The sequence below is a fragment of the Zootoca vivipara genome, chromosome 14, assembly GCF_963506605.1.
Source record: "Zootoca vivipara chromosome 14, rZooViv1.1, whole genome shotgun sequence".
NCBI classification, from domain to species: domain Eukaryota; kingdom Metazoa; phylum Chordata; class Lepidosauria; order Squamata; family Lacertidae; genus Zootoca; species Zootoca vivipara.
Window position 1 is genome coordinate 18,296,592 of NC_083289.1, and position 23,054 is coordinate 18,319,645.

Here is a 23,054-nt window from a genome sequence, read left to right on the forward strand (position 1 = left end):
TATAGAAGTGAGCAATTTGCTTTAACATTTTTTTTAAAAAAGCAGGTGATGTGCCTTCTGAGTGTTACCCTTTTGCTGTTGGAAGAAGTCTAAGAAGTTTTTTTTAAAAAAAGTAAATAAGGCTAATAGAGCCATAGAGAAAAGAAACTTTCTAACTGGATAGGGTAGGGGGAAAATGTGAGGTTTTGGCATCAGGTTGGAAATGCAAACTTCCATGAGTAATGAAGGGGTTGAAAGAAGAAGAAGAAAAAAGCAGTCTCCATGTAGAAACGACACTTTCTTTTCAATGTGAAACCGCAGCTTGGAAAAATTGCACTTTCTGTGCATTCATTCAAAAGGGAGGCTGGTATTTAGAGATTCTAAGCAGATCCCTGGACTTTAAAAGAATGCCAAGTCACTGTAGACCTTACAACAAACCATATTTCAACAGCAACAAATCCCTGTTAGCTGCCCAAGCCTATTGATTTTTTTTTAAAAAAGTTTTATTTTAGAATGCAGGACAAACATACTCCCCCCTCCTTTCATGCAACCATTCATCCATCATATGTACTAGTATTGAGCTCACCAGCCACCCAATCCTATGGTAATTACAGCCTCTTTAACTACAGAATCCCCCTTACATATAATGGAAATCACAGACAGCTTATACCAGGAGGTGACATCAAAGTACAAACACATCCAATAATTCTTGGTTTCGCAGCATAGCGATTTTTGAAACTTGCTTAACGGCAGTGAGCTCTGTAATTTCCAGTTTTGCAGAACGGTTTGCAAATACATTATTAGCGGATCTATAATTTTGCTGTTTGGTATCAGTGCTTTGCTTTATGAGTCACGATTGACCAAGGCAGCCAGTGTGGGCTTGGGAGGTGGGCTGAGGACATGGGCTCTGAGCCACGGAACTCACTTGAGGACAATGGACCAATCCCTATCTCTCAGGCTGGCCTACCTCCCAGAGTTGTTGTGAGGAAAAATTAGGATGAGTCCATGCGCGCCACTCACAAGTCTGTGGAAGAAAGAGTGAGAAGTGCCTATGTGACAAACTGAGGCTGTAATCCTAGACCCACTTAAACGGGGAGTAAACCCCATTGATTTCAATAGGATTTACTCCTCTTGTGTAGATATGGTTAAGATTGCAGCCGAATTCTAAATTTAGGCTGGACTGTGGTAAAGTCACCCCATAGTCGTTGTGCACTGCTATTCCATATATAAATGCTTGAAGCTTTAACTTGGTCTACATTTTTAAGCAAACTGTTCTGATGTGGACTTCCTACACTAATAGGCGTATTAGAATATAGTTGTCATTTGTTTTCCACATTTCTCTGAATTTTGTTATACAATTCTCGGCTCAACCCCCCCCCCCCCCAAAAAAAAATTCACACTGTAGAGTAAAATGCATAGAAAATGCACATTTGTCTCAGTGTGAGGTGTGTTGTTGGTTTTTTAAAAATAAAAAATTAAAAAATTAAAAATTACAGAATGATGAGGAGACAAGAGAGAACAGATTTATGAATGAACACATCTGAATGAACTAACACAGAGCAAAAATAGACTGGATACAATTTGTTCTCACTGAAATTAGCCAAAGCCACAGAAGCAAATTTCGTGAGGCTGATTTCCTGAGGCGAGCTGAAGATTTGAAAAGATGAAGATGTACAAATGCTATTGTTTCACAATCAAAAACAAATAGTTGAATCCTGCTTTATGAATGGATTTCAGAAGCATTGATTTCATTTGTCAGTATTCATTCTCTCCTCATTTCCCCCTCATTCCGCTTTATGTGGATTGTAAGCTCCTTGCAGACAGGGACCCATCTATGCTGCTCCTCCATGTAACTCTGCAAGGTGCTGTATGATCGTGGCATGGTATAAATAAAAATAAGATGATATTTGGGGTGGCGTAGGGAGGCGCAATGACAGCAACATTTCTGATGGAAAACAAGAGGCTTACAGAATAAATTTTCCACTAAAGTGCCATCTGTATTCAGCTGGCATAATTTATTGGGGAAATTTATTGGGGGAAATTTATTGGTGGGTAACCCCTAACCCTACTCTACGTCTTTCATTATAAGCAGAGTCTGTTATTATTACTGTTTTACCAAGAAAACTAGGAAATGCCCTTCTTCTGACTATAGATCTATTTCCTTGAAATTTCAACAGACTGAGTTGCTGGCAGAGTCTGATCTTTTCCTTGGTTGCTTGGCAACAATGGGCATCGCACATGCATACACTTCTCTAACATGAGCAAACTTTTCTGGGGTGCAACTTTTTACAACAAGTTGGGTGTCGAAACCAGCCCATATTCTTGCATTCCTGCACATACACAATCCATTGAATCAGACTGACAGCGCATCTGCCCAAGTATTGTGTTGCAGACAGTGGTCAGCAAGAGCCCTCCAGGAAGTCTACAAGCATGGCATGAAAGCTTCCACCCTGTTCAATGCTCCAAGCATATGCCATTCAAAGGTACACTGCCTCGGGATTCTAGGGGAAAGCACCCACCCCATCCCACCTTGGTTAAGAATAAAATACTTAACAGCAAAAAAGGAAAAAATAAATTGCTCGTGCTTACCTTCAACAAATTCAGTGCTTCAAGAATTTAAGTCCCATACACCTAACAGGGCAATAAGGATTCTTGTGTGTTAAGAAAGAGGTTACGACGTCCGGCGATCCCTGTAGATCCCCTTCACAGCCTCCAGATGAGATTTCCTGCTTTTGTTTTGTGGCTAGATCTTTTTCTTTCCTGGTTTATTAACCTCCCAAGAAGAAATCAAAATTATTGGTACGTCAGGTTCCTTTCATGCAGTGGCAGCAAAAGCAGCAGCAGCAGCAAGGTTGAATTTTTTGGAAGGGAAAAAAATGAAAAGAGCAAAGGGGTGGGGGTGAGAGATTTTAAGCAACAGCCCACGTTGAGCTGCTCCTGGCTGTGAAAAGAGACCTTCCAGGCTCCTCCTGTCCCTCCTTGGATACCTCTTGCTACAGCTGGCAGATTGCTAAAGGCACTGAATCCTCCTATGAAAAGTTTGAGTCAAGGTAGGCAGGAATCCAGGAAAAATAAGACAGGAGCTTGGGTGGGGAAGAGGAGGGTGGTGGGAGGCAGCAAAAGGAGGGCTGTAAGAGAGAAAAGAGAAGCCAAACCTCTTGGGGGGGGGGGGAGAAAAAGAAAGGATGACCAGAAGTCCTGAATAGGGAGAACAGGGAATTGGGGGTTTTGTTTTATTTTTTAAAAAACCAAAACAACCGTTTGGAGAGAGGGGGAGCAGTCAAACTATGCACCACAAGTGGTTGAAAGTAAGGAAGAATATAAGGAATGAGGTTGAAGAGAGAACCAGGACTTGTGCAAAAAAATGGGGAATGGGGGGGGGAGAGAGAATCGAGATATATCTAATTAAAATCTCTCAGCAAGACGAGTGGGTGAAAATGAGGGAGAGGGTGCCTGCAATGCAGTCAATAATACTGCAGGCTGGCTAAGGGAGCTGTCAGGATAAATATTGGGAGAATCTTCCATAGGGGGGTGACCCAAAACATGCAAGGCAGGCAAAAGAGAGGAAAGTTTGGAGGATTCCAGTTAGGGTGCAATTGGAAGGCATCCGGCTACACAGACACAGAATATTAATTAGTATTCATTTATTGCATTTATACTTCACCTTCCTCCCTCCCCGCAAGGAGTTCAAGGTGGCTTAAATGGTTCTCTCCCCACCCATTTAATCCCCACAACAACCTGCGAGGTAGATTAGGCTGAGAGGCTGTGACCTGGTTCAAGGTCATTCAGTGACCTTCATGGCAGATTGGGGATTTGAACCCCGGTCTCCCAGGTCCTAGTCTGGCACTCTCACCACTACACCACACTGCCTCTCCAGTGGGAAGGCACTGGCCAAGCAGCCCATAGGTACTTCTGCTGACTCTGAGGTTGCCACTCAGTTTGCCCTGTCGTGCGCCAGTCCTGAACAGAACTTGGTGGCAAATGGTACCTTGCTAGGAAGGTGCAGCGAGAAGGGAACAAGAAGACAATTGGTGCCATGTATAGTGTGATAGATTTGTGAGGGGGGACCATAGAAATTAAGAAGTGGTAGGATTTTGATTATTTGGGATGTGGGAAGGGAGAAATATAAGCCACAGGGGAATTCTTGAGCCAGCCTATGCAAAACAACCCGGTCATTGGCAACGCAAGGGAACTGTCTTCGCCCCATCCCCTTTGCCCTGAGATGTGAACAGAGAGTGGGGTGCCAGGGTAATTGGGTGTGAGGTGACAGGAAAAGAGACCTTTTAGCAGGGTGTTCTAGAAAGAAGGAAGAAGAGAGACGGGTCCATCTTGGGCAGGCTGGCTGAAAGCTGGCTGGGAGAGATGGCTTGGACTCCAGGGCTGCACTGCCGTGGGGTGCAAGCCCCTCTTGAAATGACCATGCCGTAAGATCTGGACCCCCTCCATGCAGACTGAAGGTGTAAATAGGTGAACAAATCATATTTCTAAAAGCTACGACAGTCTCTGCCATGTCTCAGTTCTCCAAAGGAACACAGATCCTGGATGAGTGCCTGGTTATGAGGGGCAGATAGAGAGTCCATCCCTGTTCTATAAAATTTGCAGTAACTGTTTTCTGAAACAAATGAATCAATGAATGAATATGGTTGGAAGCGCCATACTTGTGATGGACAGAAAACTGGCAACAAGCGCTTCATGGAGAAGCAATTGGAAAGACCACTGTTTGTTTCAGTTGAAATAAACATGTTGGTGTGTTTTAAGCAGTTAAATTGCACTGAGAGGTGGAGGGAACGTTTTTTCATATGTGGCGGACTTGTAAAAGGATAAAAGAGTATTGGGAAATGATCCATAATGAAATGAAAAAAATGTTTTAAAGTACTCCCCCCCCCCAAAAAAAACACCCCAGAGTCCTTTCTATTGGGGATAATTCAGGCTGAAATTCCCAGGTTTCAAAAAAGCTTATTTATGTATGCTACTACTGTGGCTCGTGTTTTGTTAGCCCAAAAATGGAAAACGAGCGAGGTCCCAACCCAAGAAGAATGGCAACTTAAGTTGACAGAATAATAATAATAATATGCACAACGTGCAGACTTAACATATTGAATAAGAGAACAAGAAGAGCATACGTTTAAAGAAGATTGGAAAACGTTTATTGAATATATGGGAAATAATTGTGTACAGCTGAAAACACTGGCAGCATTAAGATAAATTCAACAGTGAAAACAAGTTTTGATGGATGTAATACTCAAATAATGGAATACTGAATGGTATAGTTTTTAGTTTCAATATAGGGACATGGGAGAAAGCTGCCTTACAGCAGGTTAGAGTATTTGTCTGTCAAGACCAGTATTGACTATAACGATTCACAGCAGCTCTCAAGGGTCTCAGACAGAGGGTCTTTCACATGCTACGTGACCCCTTTCACTGAAGATGTCGAGGGCTTAACTTCCTGGATGCAAAAGATGATTTGCATTGAAGAGACATTACCGTAGCAGTTTGTTGACACTCAGCTCTTCCCTCTTGTTTTGATTTCCGGGTCCGTTTATTTAATTCACAAGGTTTATATACTGCTTGATTGTTACGAAACCTTCAAGTGCTTTACAAAAGGAAGGAAATAATAAAATTATCAGTGAAAAGCAACAAATAAACACATTCAAACATATTTAAAACCATCAGTGAGCTAAGAAACCAAATAAAAACTCATCAATATTCTACATGTCTGGATAGGCTTTTCTAAACAAAAGCACCAGTTAAAAAAACAGTACCTTGAGGGAGCCTGCCTTAAGTCAAGAGGCAGGGTTTTTTAGAGTGGGGCAATGGCCAAACTAAAAGATTGATTCCTTACGAACGCTCAACGAGTGTTATGTGGCAGTTCCACAGATCATAGAATTGTAGAGTTGGAAGAGGCCACGAGAGTCATCTAATCCAACCCCCTGCAATGCCAACATGAGGTTCGAAGCCACAGCCCTGATATTAAGAGTCTCATTCTCTACTGGGTGGGTATATTATGAGGTGAGGAGATCTCGCAAGTAAACTAGTCCCCAAGCTGCTACAGACTTCATATGCTAACACCTTTAGTTTCCACCAGTAGCAAAATGGTAACCAGTGCAGGTTTCTGACCAGAGGTGTTATATCCTGACAGGTCTCTCTCCTGGCAGCAATCATGCTGCAGCATTCTGCACTAATTGCAGCTTCTGGATCAAGGGCAGCCCCACACAGAGCACATCGTAGGAAGGTGCTGAAGAAGATATGGAGTCAGTGTTTGGCATTATTGCTGGAGGAGTGGATGCGGGCAAACAAACCGCAACTTAATCCAGCCAACGGGATAGAGGTGAAATTTGGTACGGTTCATATTTTAATGTGAACCTATCTAACTTGCACTTTCTGAAACAATATCCGAACTGTAGGAAAGCCATCCTTGGAAATTCTCACGTCTGTAAATGTTGTGATGTGGTTCTGCAGCCAACTAATGCAAAAAATAAAATAAAATAAAATGCATACATTCATGAAAACAATGCATAAAAATGCATTGTGTTGGGAGAAACTGCTTGCAAACATGGGCCCAACTGCAGAGAAAGATAATAATAATAATAATAATAATAATAATAATAATAATAATAATAATAATTTATTATTTATATCCCGCCCATCTGGCTGGGTTCCCCCAGCCACTCTGGGCGGCTTCCAACAAAATATTAAAATACAGAAATCCATCAAACATTACAAGCTTCCCTAAACAGGGCTGCCTTGAGATGCCTTCTAAAGGTCTGGTAATTGTTATTCTCTTTGACCTCTGGTGGGAGGGCATTCCACAGGGCAGGTGCCACTACCGAGAAGGCCCTCTGCCTGGTTCCCTGTAACTTGGCTTCTCGTAGCGAGGGAACCGCCAGAAGGCCCTCGCCGCTGGACCTCAGTCTCCGGGCAGAACGATGGGGGAGGAGACGCTCCTTCAGGTATATTGGACCGAGGCCGTTTATGTTGGATGGATATGTTAGGAGAAATTTGCACTAAAATGCTGACAAATTTTCACGAGGCGTTAGAAAACAGCTGCTGTAAGCTGATGCAGAAATTGAGAGAGAGGAATTTAAGAATACGAAATGGACAGAAGCCGAAATTGACAGATTCACCCACCCCTGTCCAGACAGTGAAATGCTGTTGACTGGGGTTCTGTTGATCTGAGTGCCCATATACAGTCCGTTCTCTGTTGAACTGCATTCCCCTCAAAGATCACATTCACAAGTATGGGAGGGGAAGGAAGGCGTTACTCCTGAAATCAGCATTGGTACCAGATGTCCAGGTGGCAGAAGCAGCAGGGCTTTAATTCAGTGCCAGCTGGTGCTTCAGCTGCTGCCTTTTTTAGAAAAACCACACCTGGCCACGTCCGAGTTTCATGCCCGCCCTGATTACTGCTACTTTAGATTACTAAAACGGTCTTTCTGCAGGGCTGCCCTTGAAGACAGTCTGCGAACTGTAACTGCCAGGATTCTGACAGAGACTTGGCTCATAACCACACCACACATTTGAAGCACTTTTGTACCACTCTAACAGAAGTTATTTAAGCATGCTGGAAATTGTCAGGAGAAACCCTCCCAGAGCCACAATTCCCAGACCTCCAAATATTCTGCAGACCTTGCCCATCTGAACAGTTTCACGGATTGAAAAGAGCTTGTGGGTCAGTGCGTTGTTATCATTTGGGGCGGGGGCTAAGTCCTGGAAATTAATAAATTGTAAGATTTTGATTAATTGGGATATGGATGAAACTACAAGCTGCAGAGTTGTGCCAGACAGGGAATCCCTGGGCTGGCTTATGCAAACCAGCCTGGTTGGCCTTGTGAAGAGCAGCAAATGTATTAACGGGGTTAATGGGCCATTTGAGAGGAATATTTTGCCTTGGAGAGGAGGAGGAGGAGGACTGGGCTCCATCTTGGGCAGGTTGGCTGAAGGCTAGCTGCAATGCTGTGGGGGACAAGCCCCTCTTGAAATGACTACGCTGTAAGATCTGGACTCACTCCATACAGAATGAAGGTGTAAATGGGTGAATAAACCATGTTTCTTAAAGCTACAACAGTCTTTGCTGTGTCTCAATTCTCCAAAGGAACACAGACCCTGGATGAGTGCCTGGAACCCCTGAAATCTTCACTAGGCAGAGAGAAGGTGAGTCATCCAACTTTTGTAACAGCATAATGTATGGAATTCACCGACAACAGGTATAGTTAGGGCCACCACTATTTTAGATGGGTTTAAAGGGGAACGGTTAGATAAATTCATGGAGAAAAGGCTAGCAATGGCTATTTGGAACCTCCTAGTATGACTATAGAATGCCAGTGCTGGGTAGCAATGACACAGGAAGACCATTGCCTTCATGCCTACTGATGGGCAGCATAAAGGCATCTGGCTGGCCTCTGCTTCTCTAGTGTTACCTGAGATGGACTAGGGGTAGCCAATGTGGTTCCTTCTAGAAGCTTCCACTACCCCTGAGCATAGGCTACGTTGACTGGGGCCCATGGAAGTTGGGGTCCTGCAGCATCCAGAGGGCAACAGAATGGCTCCCCCTGCAATGGGCTGTTGGCCTGATCCAGTGCACCTCTTCATCAGTCCTTGCATTGCAAGAGCCCAACCCGAAACCCAAATTTCTCCCTGTTCTTCATTAACACAAGTGATAGCTTCATGCACAAATTTGGGAGCGGCCGAATCCCTCCCCTTTTAGCTGCCTGGCAGTTTGGAGCCTCAGGTTGGTAACCTTGCTTTGGCCCAAGCCTGCTGCCCCCAGGACAATGCACCTCTATTTAACCTGCAGCGGCTGGCTCTGAATGAGGCTCCTTCTCTTTGCGTAGACTGGGCACCTCTTACAAGGTTAGTTGTAAACAGCCACAGTCCTCTCCCCTCCCCACCTCCCACCTCCCTCTCTACCACCACCCCAATATTGTGGCTTATTCATCACCTGGCAAAAATAAAAACGGAGGCTTCCAGGAAGGATGGGCCTTGCTTACACAGAGCGGGGTTTATTTAGAAGCTGTTCCCAGCCTCCTGTCCCTCATATTCTCTCTGTATCTTTCCAGTTGCTCTGTCCAGAAAAAAAAAAGCAAGACACAGCTTGGTAACTGCTGCAACATAGCGGCTGAACTCGGTTCGGATCCTTGGTTCAAGCATTGCCTCTGTTGTGAATTTGCAAGGTGCCCCCAGGCAAACCTATACACTCTCTCAGGTCCCAGTTAATGCAATGTCCCATGACTTGAAATAGTCATGGTTTCCCCCCAAAGAATCCTGGGAACTGTAGTCCATTAACAGTGCTAAGAGTTTTTAGGAGGGCCCCTCACAGTTCCCAGAATTCCATGGGAAGAGGGATTGGTTGTTGAACTGCTCTAGAAATTGTAGTTCTGTGAGGGGAATAGAGGTCTCCTAGCAACTCTCTGCATCCTTAACAAACTACAGCCCCCAGGATTCTTTAGGGGAAGCCATGACTGTTTCAAGTGGTATGATGATGCCCCAGTCCCTCCCATTTTCAATATAGGGAATAATAAAGGCTTCAGCTCAATTGTAGGGCATGCAGAAGATCCCAGGTTCAATCCCTGGAATCTCCAAGTATGGTTTGGAGAGAGACTGCTATCTGAAACCCTGGAGAGCCTCTGTCAGTCAATGCAGGCAGTCCTAAACTAGATGGATCCATGATATAAGACAGCTTCCCCTGTTTCCTGTGATCCCACTGATCTTGCAAGGCTTTTGTAAAGGGTTACAACTAGAAAATGCACATGACATGCATCGAACACCCAGAAATGCTATGCAAATATTAAACATTATTCTTTACTATAATTCCAAGCCCAGAACAATTGCAGGCCAACATTTGCTTCTTTTCTAGCTATACCCATTATTCTATTTGGAAAAATGTTTCTGTGTCTTTTTATTGCTTCTGAAAAATTGCTGGTGCCAATACTTATGCAATTTAGGCACCAGCTGAAGACACACCTTTCCATACAGGCATATGCCAGACACTGGGGTAGAGCCTTTTAAAAAAGCATTATAGAAGAGCTCTTGGTGGTTTCAGTGGTTGAGAGATATAAATAACTACATTCTAAGCACAACATCAATCTGGTTCTCAGTACTTTTTCATACCACCATAACAGGAAAGACCAGGGGAGCTGTACACCTGCTCTGTCTGCTGTTCAGATAAGGCTAACAATTGATGGGCAACTTCAAGATCCACCTCCCTTCTTATAGTTCTTTATCTTCTTTATCTTTAATCTGGACTTACCCTTCAAATAGAAGGCTCCATCAAATAAGCGCTGTCCTCCAAAGTAGCACAGCTACTTATATCTGAAGGCCAGAGACAGACTGACCACTAGGCCCTACTAGATCTCACAGCCATCTTGTCAATGGTGCATCCCACTATTTTGTGGATGTGACACTCCCCTGGGCCGAACACAGGCCTGGTTTGAGCACCTTGGGCAGATGCTGAGGTGCTGGCAGTGCCTACTAGCATCAACACCTGCCTAGAACCTCCTGTGTGAGCGTTTATTTCCCACAATGCTTCAGAGTCATGCTACCTTTAGGGGTATTGTGGGAAATTTAAAACAGTCGTTTGTCGCTGTCCACCACTGTTGCTAGGTAAGTCCACAGCCAGGCTCCCTGAATGTAAGAGCAGCCAATCAGAGAGCAGTTTCTTGAGGAGTCTCTTCAAATCTGGAGCCAGCCCTGTGGGCACACACACCCTTTCTTTGCCCATTCGCTGTGGTTCACCTCTTCATCAAGCTGCTCCCTTGTCTTTATTTTGGCTTCTCTGCTGCTCACAAGTCAGAAAACTCAAAGAGAGAGAACGCAAAGGCTGGCACTAATGAACAAATGAAAACAGGGCTAATTTTATGTTTGCCCCGTCACTAGATGAACCAGGTAAGTAGGAGAAAATGGTGTCTTTTGTGCAGGCGGACACAGGACATCTCCCTTGTTGACTTTTCTCCCAGAATTTTCTTGCTAGTTCAGCACTGTATAAACAGCTCTCTGTTGACCTTGGAGATGAATAGTGGGATTACCTCAGGTGAAGAGCGTTTGCTGTGTTGGATATTTGTGCCCGTGAAACGCTTCTCTCCTTAGCTACAGAAGTGAGAGCTGAAGGTAGCTCAACAGAGCCATTGTTCCATCACATGTCTACTTTATATTTATTTAATTTGAATATTTATAGACCGCCTTTCCAGGATGAGGTGGGAGAGAAGCCCTCTCAAGGCGACAAACAAGAATGCCAACATAAAATTCCATAGGGTTGTCTCCAACTAAGTTCTAACTCATGGGTAGGCAAACTAAGACCCGGGGGCTGGATCCGGCCCAATTGCCTTCTAAATCCAGCCTACAGACGGTCCAGGAATTAGCGTGCTTTTACATGAGTAGAATGTGTCCTTTTATTTAAAATGCACCTCTGGGTTATTTGTGGGGCATAGGAACTCATTCATTTTTTTCCTTCAAAATATAGTCCGGCCCCCCACAAGGTCTGAGGGACAGTGGACCGGCCCCCTGCTGAAAAAGTTTGCTGACCCCTATTCTAACTCAAACTAAACCCATTGAAATAAATCAACCTAGGGGAGTTGCATTGATTCATTTCAGCAGGTTTGCTCCAAGTATTACTAACATTGCATACGACTTGTAGTGGTGCCTCGACTTATGAATTTTATCCGTTCCGAAAGGCACCTTTGTAAGTTGAAAAATTTGTAAGTCAAAAAACGCCATTGGAAATGCGATTTCCCATAGGAATACATTGGAAATAGAAAAATTCGTAAGTCGAAGCAACCCTATCTAAAAATTCGTAAGTCAAAAAATCCCTATCTAAAACTGCTGTGGTTTCCCCCCGGATGTCGAGACATTTGTAAGCGCGCGGCCATTACCCCCATTCGTAAGTCGGAAAATTCGGTTGTTGAGTGGTTCGTAAGTCGAGGTACCACTGTATTGGATCTGGAAAAATATATATCAGGTTTTAAAAAATAAATAACAGTGGTACATGCCACAATCTCCAAATGGCAAGAGACTCCAGGAAAACCTGTGTTTACCCGGGGTTTTGTTTTCTTGGAATGAAGTTCAATGGAGGCTGCTGTGTCTTTGGGATGCATAGTTTTATTTAAGCATATATACAGCCTGAGTATAGGATGGAAGGGCTCACAGCATTAACATCCCAACGGATACTGCTTCTCCATTAGGTTCCCTAGCACACAGCAAAACATGCCTCGGTGCCTCAGCTAAAACTGACACACACAGCCCCTTCCCCACCTGTAATTCTTTTCTCTAGGATGACAATCCATTCAGGTGAGGTGGGAAAAGACCCGCCCATTTGTCTCTACAGCAACAGAGCAACTTCTTTAGACATGTAAATGGAAGTATTTATCTGCCCAGCCAAGGGCATTATCTTGCAAAGAAACTGTTCTCATGGGTTTCCTTTTATATATTCTAACCTCAGATGCAGGATTACAGACCTGGAAGGAACCCATGAATATAATCCAGACTGGGTTAGAGTAGGGTGCTATTAACACCGAGGTTGAAGGTTTGATCCCCTTAAGGGACAGCTGCATATTAGTACATTGCAGGGGTGGGACTAGATGATCCTCTGGGTCCCTTCCAATACTACAATTCTATGCTTCTATGACACCCCTCCCCCCAAAAAAAATAAACCCACCCTCAACAATATTATAAAGAAGATCCAGCCAGGACAAAACTTTTTCTTCTTCCAAGAACTGCTACCTGAAATAAATAAGACTTTGAAAGTCCACTCCCCCCCCCCACATACCATGACTGAAGAGAGCAGCTGTGCATTCCTTGGGAGGAAGTCAACATTTTAAAAAAAAACCATAGAAAGAGCCCTATTATATCAGACAGATGGCAAATATAGTCCCTCATCCTGTTCTGGTTGGTAGTGGCCAACCAGACAGTAGCAGGTAGCTCACACTGTCGCTGAAAAATGCGGGATCAGCAGCAGCGCGGCACCGGCAGTTGCATAGAAGCAATTTCCGGGGCCGCTCTTCCCATGTGTGGGCACCAGAAATTGGGCAGAGCGGCACCGGAAGTCGCTTCTATGCATGCCCGGCAGCCATCTTGGTGACGGCCGCTGCCATGTGGCCACCACCAAGATGGCCGCCGGGCATGCGTAGAAGCGACTTCCGGTGTCGCTCTGCCCGATTTTCCGGTGCCCACACATGGGAAGAGCGGCACACAAAATGGAGGCTCCCTGGCAGGTAGGGAATCCGGGGGATTTCCGGGATTTTTCTCCATTCGGGAGAACAGCAGGAAACGGATTAAAATCCGGAGGTTTCCCGCGAAAAACGGGATACTTGGCAGCTAAGCTCTGACTGTGTATGCAGCATGCATTTAAAGAACATTTAAAGCACATGACTTTCCCCAAATAACTATGTTTCCCAGCACTCTTAGAAAACTACGGTTCCCAGGATTCATTGAGGGAAGTCGCGTCTAGTGTGTACATATAGCCTGGAGGGAGAAACTAAAGGAGGGAGAGCAGTTCATTTCACTTTCCTGCCCATATCCTTTAAAAAGGAAATGCAAAGCATACAGTGCCCCCCCCCCAAATTTCCCCCTCATTCCCCACGCCACACCCCAAAAAACTATCCCACCATTTCGGGGGGAAAGATTGGAACCCCAGTGTCTGGGAAGAAATTCCATCTGGAGAGTTTTTCTTTTTTGGTAAGGATTCAAAACCGGTATGATGGACACAGAATGAATAGCAGGCCAGAAGATAGTTGTTAGATCAGTGGATCATGTAGTGGGAGTCATTTATTTACTTATTTTTCAGCTAAAGAACATTGCTTAAAGTGGTTGCATACCTCATGTTGTTATTTGTCCCTTTCCGACATGGTGACACTTGGAATCAGGAATGAAACAGGAAGTGGGACATTCCCTTTCCTACCTCCCCATATAACCACAAGTTCCCTCCAGTGTATCCAAACATAGAGAGGAACAAGTTCAGCACAACAGAACAGAAAAATGAAAGGGAGGAAAGGAAATTCTTCTCCATTGGTCTCTGAGTGGGTAGCTGATATTTACAGGGGGTTTTTTGGGGTGGGGGGAGTGGACTTCTGAATTGCTTCACAAGTACACATAGTTCCTGGTCTATATGAGGTCAATTTGGGTAGGCTAATTTGTCAACTGACAAGTACTTTTGGATGACACATATGATGTTAAACCTGGCTGTGATGAAAAGGTTTGGGTGATCAGGAACATCCATGAGTGTGGCAATTCATTTCCCTTTCCCCATAATCCAAGCTGGAGGGAGCACATGATCAGTTATGGGCCAGAGTAGGAGTAATAATAATAATAATAATAATAATAATAGTAGTAATAATTTATTATTTATACCCCGCCCATCTGGCTGGGTTTCCCCAGCCGCTCTGGGCAGCTCCCAACAGAACACCAATAACAATAACAAAAAAGCAACAACATCAATCATTAAAAACTTCCCTAAACAGGGCTGCCTTCAGATACCTTCTAATCTTATTTCCTTGACATCTGAAGGGAGGGCATTCCACAGGGCAGGCGCCACTACCAAGAAAGCCCTCTGCCTGGTTCCCTGTAGCTTCACTTCTCACAGTCAGGGAACCGCCAGAGGGCCCTCGGTGCTGGACCTCAGTGTCTGATGGGGATGGAGACGCTTCTTCAGGTATACTGGGCCAAGGCCGTTTAGGACTTTAAAGGTCAGCTCCAACCCTTTGAATTGTGCTCAGAAATGTACTGGAAGCCAATATAGGTCTTTTAGGACCAGGGTTATGTGGTCTCAGCAGCCACTCCCAATATGGTATCTTCCAGATGTTGTAGACTACATTTCCCATCAACCCCAGCTAGCATGGCCAACAGCCATGGATGATTGGCATTTTGGTCCACAGATCTGGAGGGGCCCACAATGATGATGACCAGCAACTGGATTTAGGAAGCATCCCCTGCCCCGACCCCATGATCAAATGTTCCTTTTTGTACACATTTCTTGGCTGGAGAACTGCATTGCTGTCATAGACTGGCTGGATGCAGAGGAGTGGTGGGAGGAATCAGCTAGGGAACCCCCAAGGGGAGAAGGCTCAGAGCCAGGGAACTGGGAGATGACAATGAGAAGAGAGAGAAGACTGGGAAGAGGAAGTGTTGGAAGCTGGACCGGCAACATGGTTCAAGTGAGCAGGAAAAGTCTGTGACAGAGAGCAGTCCAGAATCAGAGGTAGACGTGGATGCTGGAGAGGAGGAGAAGCTGGTCTTCTGGAACCAGAAGAGGTATGAAGAGGGCAGAGCAGGGACAGACCACGTGACAGATTCTCAGAGGGTGAGGTGAAAAGTGAGGTGGAATAATGTACAGTCATACCTCTAGTTGCGTTAGGTTGATGTTGTGGATTTTCGGGTTGCGAACGCGGGAAACCCGGGTTTCGCCACACGCACACACACACAGAAACATTATGCGCACTTCGCGCATGCACAGGAGTGCTCTATTGCGTGATGTGCAGGAGTGCTCTATTGCGTCACGCGCACACGCAGAAGCGGTGCTCTACTTACAGACTTTTCAGGGTGCGAACGGCACCCCGGAACGGATCGCATACGTAAGGAGAGGTACCACTGTAATGTGAAAGTCATTGTGTAATTTATATAATTGCACCACAGAGGCCAGCAAGACAAATACAGTAATGTCATTTTTGGCAGAAGACAAACTATGGTGGAACAGAAGCAGTGCTGCATGCGATGACTACAAGGTGGAATGGAAAACCATGCAAAATCATACCCCTACTTTATTTGCGGTTCTTCATAGGAGGATTGGTCCCTCACAGTTTGGTGTTACCCAGGCCACTGACATAAATTAAACTATATAGTACAGTTGGCCAGGAAAATGTTGCTATTTACTATAGTGACTGCATTTGAACACCACGTTTCCATGGAAGATTAGAGATATGGCTCCCCCCCCCCCAAAAAAAGCTCCCCTCAGATATCTTGTTGCTACCTTCCTCAAGATATTTTGTTGGAAGATTCAGGTCAGGCAAAGGAAAGTACTTCTTCACATAGTCCATAGTTAAACTAAAGAGCTCGCTCCCACATGGGGCAGTGAGGGCCACCAACTTGTAAGGTTTTAAAAGAGGGTTAGAGAAATTCATGGAGGACAAGGCGGGGGAATTACGGGATATTTCACCATTCGGGACAACAGCGGGAATGGCTAGTGGTGATTGCTATCTTCTGCGTCCACCGTCGGTGGTGGTATGCGTCTGAATACCAGTTGCTAGAAACAGCAGGAGGGCTTGTGTGCTTGGGTCCTGCTTGAAGGCTTTCTGCAAACATCCAGTTAGCCACTGTGAGAACAGGGTGCTGGACTAGGTGGGCCATTCTGAGTACAGTTTTTGAGCACGCTTTTCCAGGTTGACGCTATAGAAATGATCCCTGAAAGTGTAGTGGTCCAACACATTTCCAGACCATGACACAGCTAGAGGGAGAAGAAGCCAGATGCCTCACTGACCCTCCCGTGTTGGGTATATTCTTAGCCAATCTCTCTCTCTCCCTCCCTCTCCCCCTGCCCCACTCATCTTTTGCCACTTCACTGTAGAAGGGACCACCGGCTTCAAGGTCTGCCTCTCCCAATATTTTTAGTGGAATCTTTTAATGGAATTCCGACCAAAGCCTAGAATGTGTCACTTGGCACATAGAACATTTACTTTTCCACCAAAACTATAAGATTGGGACATACACACATATGGTCAGAAAACAGATGACTAATGTCCTAATAATAAAGCCCTCTACTCCCCAGGTGTCTCTTGTTATTTCCTTGCTACTCTGCAAAGCTTCACATATTCATATTAATATGGTGTTGTCTACAGGCACACCCTCATGTCCGAATGGCTGATGTAATGAGTTGAGTGGGGAGTGGAACTGATTCTTCTTCTTCTTCTTCTTCTTCTTCTTCTTCTTCTTCTTCTTCTTCTTCTTCTTCTTCTTCTTCTTCTTCTTCTTCTTCTCTTCTCCTTGCTACTCAACTAACTGAAAGGCTTGTCAGATTAAAGCCAGCCCTAGAAATGTTATTCCTAGCACTGGACTCACCAACTGCAATGTCAATATTTGTGAACAGGGATAGGTCCTGCAAACTGCACCTCTTCACCAAATGAACTATGCCATAAGAATTCTGAGGATGCTGATTCATAGGCTCGGAGAGCTGGGAGAAGCCTGAAATAGATAATCTAGTCTCACCTTCCCTGTCCCCAAAGCAGGAGCATCTACCCACCAGCTCCCTTACTGATCAAGTGGACCCTTCCAAGGTCAAGTGATGTCTTCCAGACCACAGGCTATCACAACAGCAGGTGCACTGCCACAGGTTGACTGTCGGGAGCAGAATGTTGGAAGATTCTGGACTTTCAAGAGAAAGCGCTTCCTCAGGCAGCCCATAGTTAAATTATGGAATTGACTATGAAATCGCTACAAGATCTGGTGATGGTCACCTTCTTGGATTGGGCTAAAAGAGGATTGGGAAAATTCATGGAGGACAAGGCTGTCAATGACTCTTAGCCATGATGGCTATGTGCTTTTGAATGCCAGTTAATGAAAACTGCAGGAGGAGAGAGTGTAGATGTGCTCAGTTTTTGCTTGTGTGCTTCCTATGGGCATCTGGTTGGCCACACTGAGAATAGGATGCTGGACAAGATGGGCCATTGGCCTGATCCAGCAGGCTCTTCTTATATTCTTATGGTCTTAGATAATGGACAGTCCATTACTGAATCACAGCAGCCAAGCAAAATAAGTAAGAACACAAGAAGTGCTCTGCAGGATCAGATCAAAGTTCCATCATGTCCTGCCTCCTGCTTCCCACAATGGCCATACAAAAGCTTATGGGAAACCTGAAATTGTGAAGGTAGCATAGATGCTAACAAGCGTCATTGACGTGACCCAACCAGACACCTAAGAGAGCCTTCCTTTTATGACTCAATGATTCTCTTTATATCTAGTTGACTCTTTATGACTTGATGTCCAAAATGAACCTATTTATTGGGAATGGAAAAATCCATCATATGTGGAATGTGGAATATAGAAATAAAAATATTGTGTAAAATATGATGGCACATTGCTTGGTTGGTGCCAAACCATGGCAGGGCCTTTTCAGTGGTGGTTCCCTGATTGTGGAATGCCCTTCCTAGTGAGTTGTTCCTGTCTATAAGGAATTTGAAAACATCCCTGTTTGCTCAGGCCTTGCGTGATCTTGAGATCACTGGATGGAAGTATGTTTTTACTTGTAGCTGCTTCTAGATCAGGGGTCAGCAACCTAAGGCCCATGGGCCACAAGTGGCCCACAGGGCTCATTTAACCAGCCCACGAGCAGCCCCTGAACTGAGCTGCCCGCTCATTGAGTCCCTGCACGCTGTGCTAAACCGGCGCAGCGCAGCGCAGAGACTCGCTTCTGCGGCACTGGAAATCGTGTCTGCGCAGACACAGATACCGGAAATCACGGACGGGTGTGATCACACACACTCGCGATCCAACCCACAGAGGGATCTCTGCTGGAGTGAACCGGCCCAGGCAAGGTAAACCTTGCTGACCCTTGTTCTAGATGTTTGCAATTACAATTGTTCTTAGGATATTTTAATCTGTTTTAGCATTGTTTCTTTTTGTAAGCAAATTGTAATCCATTTGCTGCCCTGGGTTCTTTGGGGAAGGAAGAGTTGGATAATGATGATGATGATGATACACACTTTAACTTTTCACGGTTGGAATTTGGAATAAAGTGCGACTTATATTCAGGCCAATATGGTAATACAGTAATAACTGTAGCTGTCTCATTGTAAGGAGGAACACAGTCCTGTATTAAAGCACACCATTGGTCCATCTAGCTGATTGGTTGGCAATGGCTCTCCAGGGTTTCACCCGGCAAGGGGGGGGTCTTTCTCAGCCATATCTGCAAATGCCAGGGATTAAACCTGGGACCTTTGGCATACAAAGCTCTGCCATTATTGAGCTAGCCCAGGTCCAGCTCAGGCTGCAATGCATCTTTCCTTGGTTTTCATTCTTTCTTTTTTTCTCTTTGCTCAATCCCCCAGGCCCTGTCAAGAGAAAGGCTTCTCGTATGTTGATTTTGTTTTCCTTTCCTTATAGGGGAGAACGATTTCGCACATAATTATAACAGCCGCAGAGAGATTGTGCGAAGAGCACTTTACTGGAAATTGCAAGAGAATGAACAAGGAAAAGCCTGTTTTTTTAGCGTCAGCAACTGGGAGAAAAACTCCAGACTGCATGTGGTTGGAGGAGAAGGACAATGTGCGGTGTTCAGGCTGCAAGAAAGGAACCCTTCAAGGGATTGAGGTAGGTCTTCCAGGTGCTGTGATGAACTGAGCCAGAATGGACCACAGCATTGGCCCGATACATCTGCTGGGTATTAGGGAGTTGCTTTTTGCAAGAGGCCTCCATAATCTGTGTGCAAAGAACAGAGGGTTGTCCCTTGCATCAAGCAGGTATCAGATATACTCTTCTCCGCCTGTGGGCTTCAGCAGTGGTGGCTGACGTCCATTGGAACTGATATGATGGAAGGCAGGGAGCCCGACAGTAGGGGGCGTCACCGACAATGACAGGTGGAGTCAACTCTTTCTCATTTTGCCCCCATTCTCCTCCCTGCTGATTTCTACAAGGGGCAACGGTGAGACTACGAGGAAGGAAGCCGATAGTGACACCCTCTAGTCTGCACCCCATAGACCAGCCCCCACTGCAGTACATGATGGCAAACTAGCACACCCTGTGGGAATCACTGGCCTTGATGTCAGAAGCTAGTACTTCTGCTCTCCTAACAAAGAGGGGCTTCTCCTGCCCATCTCTGGTCTCCTGGTATGTTTTAGGGTGAGACTGTGTGCGTGAACATCAGACACTTGAGTCGCTGTAGTGTCTGCATCCCCACTTCTTCCTCCAAGCCACATAGTTTGCTTTCATGTCTGGAGTTTTGAGGTAGGAGTCTTGGCAGAAACAAGGAAAAGATTCCCAAAGAGCAAAAGTGGAGTTGGAAAGGTAAGAGCGGTGCCAACTTGCTGGATTTTTCTTACATGTTTGCTTCTGGCCTCTCAGCAGCTCCGCTTTGCTGCTTCGCAGTAAGTTGTCAGCTTTCTCTCTCTCTCTCTAATAATAATAATGATTTTATTATTTATACCCACCCATCTGGCTGGGTTTCCCCAGCCACTCTGGGCAGCTCCCAACAGAATATTAAAAACACGATAAAACATCAAACATTAAAAGATTCCCTAAATAGGGCTGCCTTCAGATGTCTTCTAAAAGTCAGATAGTTGTTTATTTCCTTGCCATCTGATGGGAGGGCGTTCCACAGGGTGGGCGCCACTACCGAGAAGGCCCTCTTCCTGCAGGGATGGAACCGCCAGAAGGCCCTTGGAGCTGGAACTCATACATCCACAAACAAATGTCCTGCAGGATCTGTCTGAGGTGAATTTGTACACCACTTCCCAAACCCGGAGAGCTGTAGAATTGTAAAGGACCCTGATCCCGTATGGGGATCGAACCTGCAATCTTGGCATTATCAGCACTATGCTCTAACCCAGACCCTCCAGGTGTCCCTATTTTCCAGGGACGTCCCTTTTTAGAGAAGCCATCCCGGTTTCTGATTTGATCCCAGAATGTCCCGCTTTTCCTTAGGATGTCCCTATTTCCATTGGAGAAATGTTGGAGGTTATGGAGTTATCCAACCCCGGAGCCATCTGAAAGCAAGCCTGTATAGGGAAGGGTTTTTTTAATGTTTAATGTTTCATTATGTTTTTTATATATGTTGGAAGCTGCCCAGAGTGGCTGGGGCAACCCAATAAGATGTGTGGGGTATAAATAGTAAATCTATCATTATGGAATGGGACATCCCTATTTTCATGGGAGAAATGTTGGAGGGTATGTTAACCAACTGGGCTGGGTGGGAGGGCAAGATTGGTTCCATACCAGGACACGTGAGCAAGTAAGCTATTGTTAGGGGCTGGGCCATATCCTCCAATCCAGGGGTGGGGAACTTGGGCCTGGGGCCTGAATGTGGCCCTACTTTGCGGTCTCCCTTATGGCAGAAGTAAGAGACCTCAGGTGTGAGGCAGGGGCGTAGCCAGGATCAAAACTAGGGGGGGGGGCAAGCCATGGTCGTTCAGGGGCGGGGCCAAGGCACAGAAGGGGAGGGGCCACAAAGTGGGCGGGGCTAAAGGGCCAACGGGCCTGATGACATCGTGGCGGTGGCAGCAGCGGCCACCTTGTGCTTCTGGGGCTGGTAGCGTTGGCGGCTACCCTGCTTGGCTGGAGAGGACGGGAGGGTCGGGCAGGCGAGAGGGGGTGGCAGGGCGGGCGAGGGCAAGGCAAGACACGGCCGCAGCCACGATGGCTCCGAGGTGTTGCTGCATATCAGCATAATATTTCAACCATGGTTCAAGCCCCACCTTAGGAAAAAATCCTGCATTGCAGGGGGTTGGACTAGATGACCCTTGTGGTCCCTTCCGACTACAATTCTATGATTCTATTGATATATTACCATAGCATATGCATCATTCTGCTTTCTTGAATTGTCCTACTCCTAGGCATAGCATCCAACTCCTAGAGGCCTAGGTGCCCCCCCCAATTACTGGTAAATACCGTATTTGAAAGAGTCATCCCCCCATGTTGATGGGCTTTCTATGTGGGGCTTATCTGCCCCCCCCCGCATTTTATTAAAGATGGAAGAGGGAGGGAAGGAAGGAAGAAATAGAGAGAGGGATAACTCATATTTGTGGGTGCCTCTGGGTGACGCTGGGATGCTGGAACTCTGCATGTACAGGAGCCTTGTAAGCAGATTTCTCTCTGCTTGATTTACAGCAGGCACGTCCAACAGGTAGATTGTGATCTACCAGTAGATCACTGGATGTCTGTGGTAGATCACTGGTAGGTCACTGGCACCCCTAAAAAAAGCTCACCCAAAATTTTCCTCCTCCCTCAAAAAAGTTGAACTATGACCTGAAGCCCTAAACAAAAATGGACCTCCCTCCCTCCTAAAAGAAGCTCAACAAGTTTGACCTAAACCCCAAAAAACAGGGCTTCCCTTCCTTTAAAAAAAACTAAACAGCTTTGACCTGAACCCCCCAAAAGGGGGTAGATCACCCCCAGTTTTAAACTCTGAGTAGATCAGAGTCTCTTGGGAGGTGGCCACCCCTGATTTACAGTATACAGATGCAGGAGGAGGGGCAGACTGGAACACCAATGCTTTTTATAAACATCACTGTGTCTGTCAAAGCTACAGCCCCCCCTTTCTTATTCACTTCTTTTTAGCCTTGCAGAGCCACCTTAGTCAAATTGAATCCCCTGAGTCTGCACCCTCATTAAATCGCCAATAGAACTCTTAATGCTCCTGAATGCTCATTAACAGCTCCCACTTAAGAACAATAGGGTGAAATGGTCAGCTATCAAATCTTGCCTGGGGATATATGCTCCATTGTCTTAACTGCTTAACTACTGGTAGCCACTTTGCTTTATTTATTTGATGTGTTTTTGTTACTGCTGTGTGTCCCCCCCCCCCAGCAAGCGGAGACTTAGCTGCTCTTGCTAAAGCAAAGCCCTTTCCACTTCAGTTTTTGGAGGGGAAAAGTGCTGGTTATGGTCTGTAAAATACATTAATTTTTTTGCTTCTAGGGGGGGCAGCTGCCCCCTCCTGCCCCCCCTGCCTACGCCCATGGTGTGAGGTCCAAGTGTGGCCCTCCAGGCCTCTCTAATCTGGCCCTCAAAGAATCTTCAGAGGCTACTCCCTCAGAGCCCTGCTGCATAGACTTCTCAAGTGCTTTCACCTGACTGGAATGTATCCTTGAACTAGGGCCAGCCCACCCATTAGCCCTGCTGAGGCAGTCACCTCAGACGGTAGGCTGGGGACAGCTTTAAGGCACAGCAGATCTGGAAAGGGAGGAGCATCCTCATGTGCAGTGCCGGATTTATGTATAGGCTAAGTAGGCTGAAGCCTAGGGCCTCTAAATCTAGGGGGGGGCTCACCAGCCTGCCCACTCCCCAGCGGGCTCTCTCCCCTCTCCCCAAATTGCAAACCCAAGACTTCATGTGAGGGCAGGGCAACTCGGGCCTCTAAATCTAGGGGTGCTAATGTCTAAATCTAG

The 23,054-nt window shown here is 45.7% G+C and overlaps 1 protein-coding gene across 6 annotated transcripts in view; it reads right to left on the reverse strand.

Moving 5' to 3' along the window:
* The window catches only part of ACAN (aggrecan), an 88,916-nt gene extending 85,949 nt beyond the window's left edge, over positions 1-2,967 (reverse strand). For all 6 annotated transcript variants that reach the window (XM_035132018.2, XM_035132015.2, XM_035132016.2 and 3 more), the window contains exon 1: positions 2,569-2,967. The gene's annotated coding sequence lies outside the window, so the exon portion shown is untranslated. The remainder of the gene's footprint in view (positions 1-2,568) is intronic.
* Positions 2,968-23,054: the final 20,087 nt, after the last annotated feature.